This window comes from Giraffa tippelskirchi, chromosome 9 (genome assembly GCF_054371585.1).
Source record: "Giraffa tippelskirchi isolate mGirTip1 chromosome 9, T2T-mGirTip1v1.2.pri, whole genome shotgun sequence".
Taxonomy (NCBI): domain Eukaryota; kingdom Metazoa; phylum Chordata; class Mammalia; order Artiodactyla; family Giraffidae; genus Giraffa; species Giraffa tippelskirchi.
The window spans coordinates 158,053,073-158,065,952 of NC_137283.1; positions in this window are offsets into that span (position 1 = coordinate 158,053,073).

A 12,880-nucleotide genomic window follows, 5' to 3' on the forward strand; every position below is an offset into this window, starting at 1 on the left:
TGTCTCTATTTCTATTTTGTAAATAAATTTAATTGTATCACTTTTTTAGATTCCACATATGAGTAATGTCATTTGATATTTGTCTTTCTTGGTCTGATTTACTCCACTTAGTATGAGCATCTCTAGGTCCACCCATGTTGCTACATGCTGGGTAACTTAAAAAAAATTTTTTTAATATATTTGTTTAGCTGCACCAGGTCTTAGTCGTAGCACTCAGGATCTTCATTGCATCCCATAGGATCCTTCTTTCCTGGCAGTGCTCGGAGCATCTAGTGGTGTGCAGGCTTAGTTGCTCCGTGGCAAGTGGGATCTTAGTTCCCCAACCAGGTTTCAAAACTGTGTACCCTGGATTTCAAGTAGGATTCTTTTTTTAAAAAAATACTTCTTTTTCAGTTCAGTTCAGTCACTCAGTCGTGTCTGACTCTTTGTGACCCCATGGACTGCAGCACTCCAGGCCTCCCTGTCCATCACCAACTCCCGGAGTCCACCCAAACCCATGTCCATCGCACCGGTGATGCCATCCAACTATCTCATCCTCTGTTGTCCCCTTCTCCTGCCTTCAATTTTTCCCAGCATCAGGGTCTTTTCAAATGAGTCAGCTGTTCCTATCAGGTGGCCAGAATATTGGAGTTTCAGCTTCAACTTCAGTCCTTCCAATGAACACCCAGGACTGATCTCCTTTAGGGTGGACTGCTTGGATCTCCTTGCAGTTCAAGGGACTCTCAAGAGTCTTCTCCAACACCACAATTAAAAAGCATCAATTCTTCGGCGCTCAGCTTTCTTTATAGTCCAACTCTCACATCCATGCATGACCGCTGGAAAAACCATAGCCTCGACTAGATGGACCTTTGTTGGCAAAGTAATGTCTCTGCTTTTTAATATGCTGTCTAGGTTGGTCATAACTTTCCTTCCAAGGAGTAAGCATCTTTTAATTTCATGGCTGCAATCACCATCTGCAGTGATTTTGGAGCCCAAAAAAATAAAGTCAGCCACTGTTTCCACTGTTTCCCCATCTATCTGCCATGAAGTGATGGGACCGGATGCCATGATCTTAGTTTTCTGAATGTTGAGCTTTAAACCAACTTTTTCACTCTCCTCTTTCACTTTCATCAAGAGCCTCTTTAGTTCTTCTTCACTTTCTGCCATAAGGGTGGTGTCATCTGCATATCTGAGGTTATTGATATTTCTCCCAGCAGTCTTGATTCCAGCTTGTGCTTCATCCAGCCCAGCATTTCTCATGATGTACTCTGCATATAAGTTAAATAAGCAGGGTGACAATATACAGCCTTGACGTAATCCTTTTCCTATTTGGAACCAGTCTGTTGTTCCATGTCCAGTTCTAACTGGCGCTTCCTGACCTGCATACAGGTTTCTCAAGAGGCAGGTCAGGTGGTCTGGTATTCCCATCTCTTTCAGAATTTTCCACAGTTTATTGTGATCCACACAGTCAAAGGCTTTGGCATAGTCAATAAAGCAGAAATAGATGTTTTTCTGGAACTCTCTTGCTTTTGTGATGATCCAGTGAATGTTGGCAATTTGACCTCTGGTTCCTCTGCCTTTTCTAAATCCAGGTCAAACATCTGGAAGTTCATGGTTCATGTATTGCTGACGCCTGGCTTGGAGAATTTTGAGCATTACTTTACTAGCATGTGAGATGAGTGCAATTGTGCGGTAGTTTGAGAATTCTTTTTTTTTTTTTTTTCAGAATTCTGTGCTTCTTAGTTTGAGAATTCTTTGGCATTGCCTTTCTTTGGGATTGGAGTGATTATTGCTCTACAATATCTGTGTTAGTTTCTGCCATACACTCACATGAATCAGCCATAGGTATACATATGTCCTCTCCCTCTTGTAGCTCCCTCCCACTTCCCAACCCCATCCCAGCTCTCTAGGTTGTCGCAGAGCCCCTATTTGAATTCCCTGAGTCATACAGCAAATTCCCACTGGCTGTCTATTTTACATGAGGTAGGGTATGTGCTTCCATGCCAGTCTCTCCATTTGTCCCACCCTCTCCTTCCCCAACTGTGTCCACAAGTCTGTTCTCTGTCTGCATCTCCATTGCTGCCCTGCGCATAGGTTCATCGGTACCATCTTTCTAGATTCCACGTGTATGTGTTAATATTCGATATTTGTTTTTCTCTCTCTGACTAACTTCACTCTGTATAATAGGCTCTAGGTTCATCCACCCCATTAGACCTGACTCAAATGTGTTCCTTTTTATGGCTGAGTAACATTCCATTGTATATGTGTACCACAGCTTCTTTATTCATTCATCTGTCGATGGACATCTAGGTTGCTTTCATGTCCTAGGTGAAGGAAAGTTACATGGCTCAAAACAGCCTGGAGTTAAAACTCCCCTCTAGGTGGCTCAGACGGTAAAGCGTCTGCCTACAATGCGGGAGGCCCAGGTTCTAATCCCTGGGTCTGGAAGATCTCCTGGGGAAGGAAATGGCAATCCACTCCAGTATTCTTGCCTGGAGAATCCCATGGACAGAGGAGCCTAGTAGACTACAGTCCATGGGGTTGCAAAGAGTCGGACACGACTGAGCGACTTCACTTGCTTTCTTTTCCAGGTCTTACCCTACACTGGCTGTTGTAAACAGTGCTGCAATGAACATTGGGGTGCATGTGTCTTTTTCAATTATGGTTCCTCAGGGTATATGCCCAGTAGTGGGATTGTTGGGTCATATGGCAATGTTATTCTTAGTATTTTAAGGAATCTCCAGACTGTCTGTGAGAGATGCACCATAAAGAAGGCTAAGCACTGAAGAATTGATGTTTTTGAACTGTGGTGTTGGAGAAGACTCTTGAGAGTCCTTTGGACTGCAAGGAGATCCAACTAGTCCATCCTAAAGGAAATCATCAACTCTGACTATTCATTGGAAGGACTGATGCTAAAGCTGAAGCTCCAATTCTTTGGCCACCTGTTGCAAAGAACTGACTCACTGGAAACGACTCTGATGCTGGGAAAGATTGAAGGCAGGAGGAGAAGGGGATGACAGAGGATGAGATGGCTGAATGGCATTGCCGACTCAATGGACATGAGTTTGAGCAAACTCCAGGAGATGGTGAAGGAAGGGAAGCCGGGTGTGCTGCAGTCCATGGAGTCCATGGCAAAGAGTCCATGAAATCCATGGCAGAGTCGGACATGACTGAATGACTGAACAACAACAACCAGACAGTCTTCCATAGAGGCTGTATCAATTTATATTCCTGCCAATAGTAGAAGAGGGTTCCCTTTTCTCCACGCACTCTCTAGCATTTATTGTTTGTAGATTTTTTTGATGATGGCCATTCTGACCAGTGTGAGGTGATTCCATTGTAGTTTTGATTGCAAGGTGGATTCTTAACTACTAGAGAACCAGGGAAGTCCCTACGCTGGGTAGCTTTACATGCCAGTGAAAGTGAAAGTCACTCCGTTTTGTCCAACTCTTTGTGACCCCATGGACTATACAATTCATGGAATTCTCCAGGCCAGCATACGGGAGTGGGTAGCTTTTCCCTTCTCCAGGGGATTTTCCTGATCCAGGAGTCAAACCGGGGTCTCCTGCATTGCAGGTGGATTCCTTACCAACTGAGCATTCAGGGAAGCCCTTATAAGCCAATAAATGTGGGTTAATATCACTTGTTTGGGACCCAGTTTGGAAGCCCAAAAGTCTGGGCTTTACTATTCAGAGATTTTCTCTTCCTCCTAAACTACCTGTAGCTATAAATTCTAGGGATTTAGTTCCATATCACTTTCTCACTTGAGGCAGAATTTAGAAACCAGTGTAGGTGCTCAACTTGCCTGTCCAAGCACGTTGCTCACTTGCTTGTGCTCCACTGTCTGAACCACTAGGTTTTTATTGCTCTGGTATTTATTTTAATACTTCCTCTTCCCTTGATTGAGTCCCTTCTTAGGAAATTCGGATGTTTAAAATGGAATTAGGAGTGTTTTCAAACCACTTTTTATTGTTATTTGGAATTGAGAACTTGGGAAGTAGAGGTTGTTCGAAGCTTTTTATTCTTCTGCATGCTTGGAACCTCTCATGACAGAAATGAATTTGCTGTAACATGTGTTAGGTGGTGGTGTTAAGTAGGAAAGGCCAAACATATGGTTCTCAAAAGACGCTGTTTAAGTGAAGAATAAACGAGGCCTAGAACAGTGTGTCTGTTGGTGAAATGAAACACACGTTTCCCATCAGGAGGCAAGGCCCTTGTTTTCAAAGGCCGAGTGGATGGCGCTTGAATGACAATTCCAGCTGTTTGAATTTTGGGTCCTGGAAAGATTCACTGGAAAGGAACTTGTGGGGAGTTACCTCTTAGTGGTTGGGATTGCTTTCCTCGGAGGTAGCAATTAACCCTGGAGGAGGGCATGGCAACCCACTCCAGTATTCTTGCCTGGAGAATCCCTATGGACAGGGGAGCAAAGTGGTCAGACATGACTAATCACAGCACAGCAATTAAATAAGGGCCAAGAATGCCCTACTTTTCTGGAATTCTGTGTTTCAGGGGTTACCTTGATGTCCTTATGTTTGCACACGCATTTTAGCAATCAGAGGCACCAGGGATGTAATATTACATTAAACTGTGCCCTCGGCACTTCCTCTTGGCCTTCCTTTCTTGATCACCTCATCGCAGCCTTGACCTTTCAGCTCAGTTTTTAACTTACTTGACATGAAATATTGTCAGTAAGTCTAATGGAAAATTCCACCACGGCAGGAAGAGCCATATCCAGCGTGGGATGGGCAGTTATTAATTGAGGCTGGCATGTGCCCTCCAAGCACCTTTCTTCAATACCACTGATGACAGATCAAGGCTGGCACTGCATGCAGACCCGAGGAGGCTGCTGTTTCAGGTATTCTTACTCACCTTCAGGAACAAGCTGACCTCTTTCTCAAGGTCTGCATTGGGTGTCGTCCAAGTGAATCTCTGCTTTCTCCTGCATGTTTGTTTTTTACAGGGTGTTACCTCTTAGCAGTCTGAGCATCAGGCTGGCTGTTGAAGGCAGAGTTGATGGACTCCTGGCCCAGCTCCCTTGTACAGACCATGGGGGCGACCCAGGTACTCCAGGTAGGGACACAGCAGCCATGTGCTTCCCCAAGATGCCACCTGGGACTCAGACTCTGCGAGTGGGGAGCGGGAGGGAGTCAGAGTAGACAGCCTTCTCCCACTTTGGTTTTAAAGTTCCTCCATCAGAAACTGACTCCTTTGGCTTAGCTTTCTCTCTTTGGCAGTTTTGTGGGTTGAAAAAAATTTTTTTTCCTTTCTTCAGAAGTGCTAATTATTCATTAACAAAATTTTTTTAAAAATTCATAAAGGCAATAAACCACTAAAATAAAGGGCTTCCCTGGGTAGGTAAAGGGTAAAGAATCTGCCTGTGATGTGAGAGACCTGGGTTTGATCCTTGGGTGGGAAAGATCCCCCGGAGAAGGGAATGGCTACCTACTTTGGTATTCTTGCCTGGAGAATCCCACGGACAGAGGAGCCTGGTGGGCTACAGTCCATGGGGTTGCAAAGAGTCGGACATGACTGAGCGACTGACAGTTTCACTTTCATATATAAGGTTCGAATTTATACTTGAGGTAAAACTATATATAGAGAGTTTTATTTCAGTTTTTAAAAAGAGGTATTGCACATTACACATTTTCATTAAAATAAAAAGATTGAGCATGCAGTGAATGCTTCTACTTTTCTTTTTTTTTTAACACTTCTCCTTTTCAATCAGTACCATCTATATTTTCATTGCATATGACTGTCAACATGTATTTAAATAAAGACTTAGTCTAGAGAGTTCCCAGCTCTCTGCATGAGTGCACATCTTTTCATACAGTCTTATACAAGCTGTATAGAGTTTAGGATCTATGAATCTTCTTCCTGTTGCCTTACTTCTTTCTTTCAGAGTGTGCTAAGTATTCTTGGAGAGGCAGAACACCAAGCCCACCTACTCCAAGGTCTGGTGACGGTCATCGGGGCTGAAACCAGACAGAGACACCCCCTCCCTTGCGGGTTGGTACCTGCTTCTGGCCTCCCAGCACTTACCTGCCTGGGAGTGCCCCACCCCCACCCCCGTGCTTCTGTGCTCTGCCTTCCGTTTCCTTTCTAAGGCGGCCCTGGTTTTAAGCACCATTTCCTGTGTGGGAAGGTCGGCTGGGGTACGCGGCCCCGTGTGATCACGCAGGGCCAGGTGGAGGGCAGGTGGGTTCCGGAGGACACGGTCCCTGCCTCCCTGGTGTCATGATCTGTGAAGTGGGCACAGAACAAAAACGGAATTGAGCAAAACGCACGGAACTTTGGTTCCTCTGATAGGGACTGAATTTGTGAACGTATGGGAGCCGCAGCCGAGGGCAGTGACCCCGGGATGGGGCCAGGAAACCTTTCCTCATGGAGACTGAACAGCTGATCCAGTTTATCTTTTCAGTGGGGGCATTTTTCAGTAGGGCGTTGGCGGGCGGGGGGGGAGGCTTGGGTTCTTGGCCATATTGTAGCTTTAATAAAGACGGTGCATGGATTATAACTTGATGTATGCACTCGATTCATCACAGCGCTGGGCTTCTCAGAAAAGGTAATAACTGTCAGCACTTTTCTGCAGTTACTAGAGCTGCAATTCTGCTGCCCCTTGGGAACTCGAGGAGTGAGGCTGTGTGGACAGTCAACACTGCTGAAAAGAATTCAACACTCTTCTCTCACTTAATGATTGCATACAATTTCAGCAAGTTCAAGGGAACCAAATTCATGGTTACTGTATAACCATGGCGTATACAGTACTCAGTAGGATGCACCAGGTTCTTCTCTACATGTGTTTTGCTATTGACTTACTTAATCTGCATTCCCTGGTGGCTCAGACGGTAAGGAATCTGCCTGTAATGCAGAATCTGCCTGGATCAGGAAGATCCCCTGGAGAAGGGAATGGCAACCCACTCCAATGTTCTTGCCTGGGAAATTCCATGGACAGGGGAGCCTGGTGAACTACAGTCCCTGGGGTTGTAAAGAGTCATGCACGACTGAGCAACTAACACTAACGTGAATCCTCAGAAAAACTCTGAGAGGAAGGTGCTGTCATGAAGCCCAAACAGCTGCAGGGGACAGAGGCCCCTGGAGGCTCCTAGGGGGCAAAGCTGGGCCCGGAGCCCAGGCAGCTGGTCCACCAGCTCCATCCACCGCCTTTCTTTGTAGAGCCTGTTTGCAGTCATTCCTTCTCCAGAACCTTTTATTTTCAAAATCGGCAACCACTCAGAACCACAAAAAAATACTGGGTTGGTCAGAGAGTAATGGCTCTCATTTCAGACTCAAGAGTGAACTTTCTCATTCTGAATGGATCCATTCATTCAATAAATATATAAGAAGTATCTATTAAGTGACAGGCACTTTTCTAGACATTTGAAATACATTGTGTTCACCGTAAAGACATGGACAATACGTAGAAGCTACTGAAAATGACAAAGACTCCTGCTCATGGAGTTTAGCTCCTGGGGGTAATTTACCCGAGAGCTGAAAAGTGGAAGCACAGAGGAAATCCCTGAGACCAGCAGGTACTAGGCCTGAGTGGTTGAGGGGCCCCACCCAGGGCAGAACCCTGAGTAATTGCCATGGAGAAGATGTACTTCCCTTCCCCTACCAAACTCTAATTTTTCACTAGATTCTAAACATCCTCTTTTCCTGCTTCCCAAGGAGTCACAGCTGTCTTCCTGAGTTGTCCCACCTCCTGGTCCTAGCACTGGATACTGTCCAACCATCCATCCATCCATCCATCTAGTGAACTCCGCCATCACCCCCCAGTCACCTTTTGCTGAGTTCCTATTTGATGCCAGGCACTGCACTGATTCTAGAGACATACGGGTGAATGAGACAGCCCCTGGCCCTCAGTGGGTGGGGAGCAGGACCCCCAGAGGATAACATGGTACGTATTTGAAGCAGTGAAGAAAAAGTGATGACATATTCTCTTTGTGGATTTGAAGATGGAAACGGAACAAGTGTTGGGAAACACTTTTTAAAAAAAATGTCCTTGCGGAATTGTTTCCAGTTCTTCAAGTCTCTTACCATCTGACTGCAGAATTTCAGACCAGGAAGGGAATTTGCAAGGTCATCCAGCTCACCCCTGGTTGTTTCATGGAAACTTGAAGATGATCTCAGATTGATAACTTTTCCTTAGATGTCTGGAGACACAATCTACATACCCAGACAGAGGGCTTGTTGTGGCCCAAACTGGCTTTCAGAATCGGTGGGCTGTATGTACCATTACCTCTGACCTGGCTCTTCTCCACCCTACCCCAGTCACTTTAATGCGGGTAAAACAGTAGGAGCTCTGACACATATACTTAGTCAGCCTTAAAGTTCTTTCCCAGTTAAATTCTTGGTCCAAAGAAAGAAACAGGGGCAGACGCGGTTCGGTGTTCCTTGACGGTCATTTGAAGTTCTTCCTCCTCCCTCTCCTCTCCCCCCACCCCCGGGCAGAGCATGGCTGGGCTGTGAGAATGGACATCACTAAGAAGCTGTATTACTGCCTAGGGAAAGTAGACCTCCTGTGGTCTGTTTGCCAGCCTTCTGAGAAGTAGACTCATCTTGTAGATCAGAGAGGTTAGAGCAGAGGGGGAGCCTGCCCTCTTCCAACTTTACTTTTCCATTAGGAAACACGTCAGCATGGTTGGCTGTGACTACTAGGGTAAGGATCAGTGCTGGGAATAGCTTTAGAGCTGTCAGGATTGCCCTTTCATGGTGGTAGACCATTGAAGAGCTGGGTCAAAACAAATTTTTTTTTTGAGTCGCTCAGTTGTGTCTGACTCTTTGCAACCCTATGCAACCCTCTGCAACCCATACAGTCCATGGAATTCTCCAGGCCAGAATACTGGAGTGGGTAGCCTTTCCCTTCTCCAGGGGATCTTCCCAACCCAGGGATCGAACCCAGGTTTCCTGTATTGCAGGCAGATTCCTTACCAACTGAGCCACCAAGGAAGCCCTCCATTAAAGTGCTGGGTCAAATTTCCTGTTTGAATTATGAACAGATTCTGGGTTCATTATGTACGGCTCAGTGATAGATCATGATAGATCTATCTAGTGATAGATCATGGATGATAGATCATGTGAAACCAAGTAAGGGCATTTTCATGAGAACTGTGCCAGCTATTTCTTGGTAAGAAAGTTCTCATAAAGCAAGTTCTCCCATTTTTGTGACATACACACACACACACACACACATATTCTTTTCTCTTCAGGATATAAAGATGTTTTAGAAGAAGCAACAGTTCGAATTCACAGAGGACCAGAAAATTTCACACCTGAGCTTGGGGATCAGTGATGAACACAAAGATGGCTCATCTCTTCCCAGAGAATGTTCTTCACTCGGGCAGCTCCAGGCTTCTTGGACCTGCTCCTGTCGAAGTGGAGAGTTTGTAGGAGAGTCTGTGGGATTATGCCACACTTGACATCAGTCCTAAGTATTGGCTCATCTCCCACCCCACATCCCAGATGTGAGCATTCCCCTCACACCTTAGAGAAAATAAGCTAAATCCCAATCCTGACTGGCTCCTTTACAGGAATAATAAGCTCACAACTCAAGTAAGGACTGGACAATGAGGCCACGGTCCCTCGGCTGGTGATTAGAAAACGAATTCGGATATAGTGGAATGGTACACACTAATGAAAGAGTACAATAGTATGATAGTTGTACTATTGTACATGCAATAACACGGTGAATCTCCAGATAATAGTGTTGTGTAAAGGAAAGTCAGACCCCTCAAAGTATGTATACTGTATGATTCAACTTTTAGAAAATTTTAGACAATGCAAACACATCTATGGTGATAGCAGATCAGTGGTTGCCTGAGGATGGGAGTATGTGTGGATTCCCAAGGGCAGGAGAAAACTTTTGAGGATGATAAGTGTGTTCATTACCTCAATGGTGGTGATGATCACACAGGAATGTACATGGGTCTGGACTCATTCGATTGTATACCTTAAATACGTGCTGTGTATCATATGTCAGTATACTTCAATCCCTGGAAGAGGGAAATGGCAACCTGCTCCAGTATTCTTGCCTGGAGAATTCCATGGACAGAGGAGCTTGGTGGGCTATAGTCCATAGGGTTGCAAAGAGTTGGACACAACTATGTGACTAAACCACCACCACCAATATAATTCAATAAAGATATATAAGCAAAAAAAAAATCTATAATTTATAGTGATTTTTAATAATAGGAAATGAATATAAAAAACTTCTGTAACACATGGATGCTTGCTAGTTCTCAGAGAAAAGTCTTTAAAAAGAGTTATGGAAATTAAAGATGAGAAACACTATTTTCTTATGAAAAAAGACTGTTTCAAATTTGCAAATGCTTTCTGACATGGCAAGTTCCTGGTGGGTACTTTTGAAAATGGAAAAAAAAAAAATTGATAAGGATCAATGAATCAAAACATACCTAAGAACTGTAAATGCATATATGCCTAGTGAAAAAGTTTCAAAATACATGAAGCAAAAACACACAAAACCAAAGAAACAAATAAAAAATTAAGTTATAATTGGCAATGTCTAATACCCTTCTCTCAATAATTGATAGAACAAATGGACGATCAGTATATTATAGAAGATTTGACCAACACTATCAACCAGTTCGGATTCCCAGGTGTCTCAGTGGTAAAGAATCTGCCTGCTAATGCAGGAGATACAGGAGATACAGGTTTGATCCCTGGGTTAGGAAGATCCCCTAGAGAAGGAAATGGCAACCCACTCCAGTATTCTTGCTGGGAAAATCCCATGGACAGAGGAGCCTGGTGGGCTACAGTCCACGGGGTCACAAAGAGTCAGACGCAACTTGGAACTCGCACACAGCAACATCAACCAGCTCAACCTGATACCTATGGAAACCTCCACTGCTGCAGAATCAAAGTTGTCAACATCAGTAACTACAAGGCCAACAGAGAAGGAACGCAACGATTGTCAAATCCAGCTTTTCTGATACTAACAACTACCCAAGGTGAAGTATGGGCTTCATGCTAGACCCGTCAATTAGGATCACCATGGGGGTCGTGCCATTAACAACCAACCAGATAATTCTCACTATGGGGAAGTCTGGAAAGTGCTGGATTCCCTTTATTGAGGAGGGGACCACCAGTGGTTGTTTTGGAAAATAACAGAGGCAGTGTTTTCTCAGTGTGACAAATTTTAAAACATTCTCTTAAAACAAATAGCATATGCTGTATTTTTTAATGTTTCAGAACTTGATGTGGCTGAATTAGGCAGAATACTCGATCTGGCACAAGTCTTATTTAGTAGGTAGAGATAGAGTTAAGTGATAATCATTTAGCCATGATTTATAAAAATCCAATGTACTAAAATTAATACATTTTGACAGATAATTCATGCTTCTTATCCAGTAAAGGTAGCCAGGCATTTTAATAGTGTGTAAACTCTTTCTTTTGTTGGGAAATGGAGAGATGCCCATGCATTCTGTCAAAAGCGGTGAGAATGTGGAGAAAAGGGAACACTTGTGCACTGCTGGTGAGAATATAAATTTGTGCAGTCACTTTGGAAAACAGTACAGACATTCCTCAAAAAGTTTTAAAAAACTACCAGAAGATCCAACACTTCCACTTCTGGTAATTCATCTGAAGAAAACAGAAACACTGACTTGAGAAGATACATGTTTATTGCAGCATTATTTACAATAGCCAAAGGTATATGTCCATCAGTATTGTTGCTGTTGTTCAGTCGCTAAGTCTTGTTTGACTCTTTGTGATCCCATGGACTGCAGCATGCCAGGCTCCTCTGTCCTTCACTATCTTCCAGAATTTGCTCAAATTCATGTCCATCAAGTCGGTGATGCTATCCAACCATCTCATCTTCTGTCATCCCCTTCTCCTTCTGCCTTCAATCTTTCCCAGCCTCAGGGGCTTTCCCAGTGAGTCAGCTCTTTGCATCAGGTGGCCAAAGTATTGTAGCTTCAGCTTTAGCATCAGTCCTTCCAATGAATATTCAGGGTGGAATTCCTTTAAGATGGACTGGTTTGACCTCCTTGCAGGCCAAAGGATTCTCAAGAGTCTTCTCTAGCATCATAAGATGAATGGATAAAGAAAATGTGATACACACACATGCATATACACTATGGAATATTATTAATATTTAGCCACAAAAATAAAATTTTGTCCTTTGCAACAACATGGATAGACCTTAGAATAATGCTAAGTGAAGTAACTCAGACAAAGACAAATACTTTATGAGTTATATGTGGAGTCTAAAACAAAACAAAAATAAAAACCAAGCTCATAGATATAGAAAAAAGGCTAGTGGTTTCTAGGTGCAGGTGGGAGGAAGGTGTTGGACAAAATGGATGAAGGGCATCAAAAGTTACAAACTTTCAGTTATGAAATAATTAATGGGGATGTAATAAACAATCTGGCCACTATAGTGAACAATACTATATTACATAATTGAAGGTTGCAAAGAGTGTGCTGTGTGCTCAGTTGTGTCCGACTCTTTGCAACCTCATAGACTGTAGCCCGCCAGGTTCTTCTGTCCATGGAATTCACCAGGCAAGAATACTAGAGTGGGTTGCCATTTCCTCCTCCAGGGGACCTTCTCAAACCAGGGGTCAAACCCACATTTTTTGCATCTCCTGCATTGGCAGGTAGATTCTTTACCACTCCACCACCTGAGAAGCCTGGTTGCAAAGAAAGTAGACTTTCAAAGTTGTCATTACAAGAAAAAAATTCTGTAAGCATGTACAGTTGGGCATTGACTAGATTTATTGTGATGATCATTTCTCAATATATACAATTATCGAATCATGTTGTGCAGGTGAAACGAATATAATGTCATGTGTCAATTATACCTCAGTAAAAAAAGAAATTTAACCCTGATACACTTCTGTCTAAAGTACAAAAATCTATATTGAAATTTTCCTATTGATGT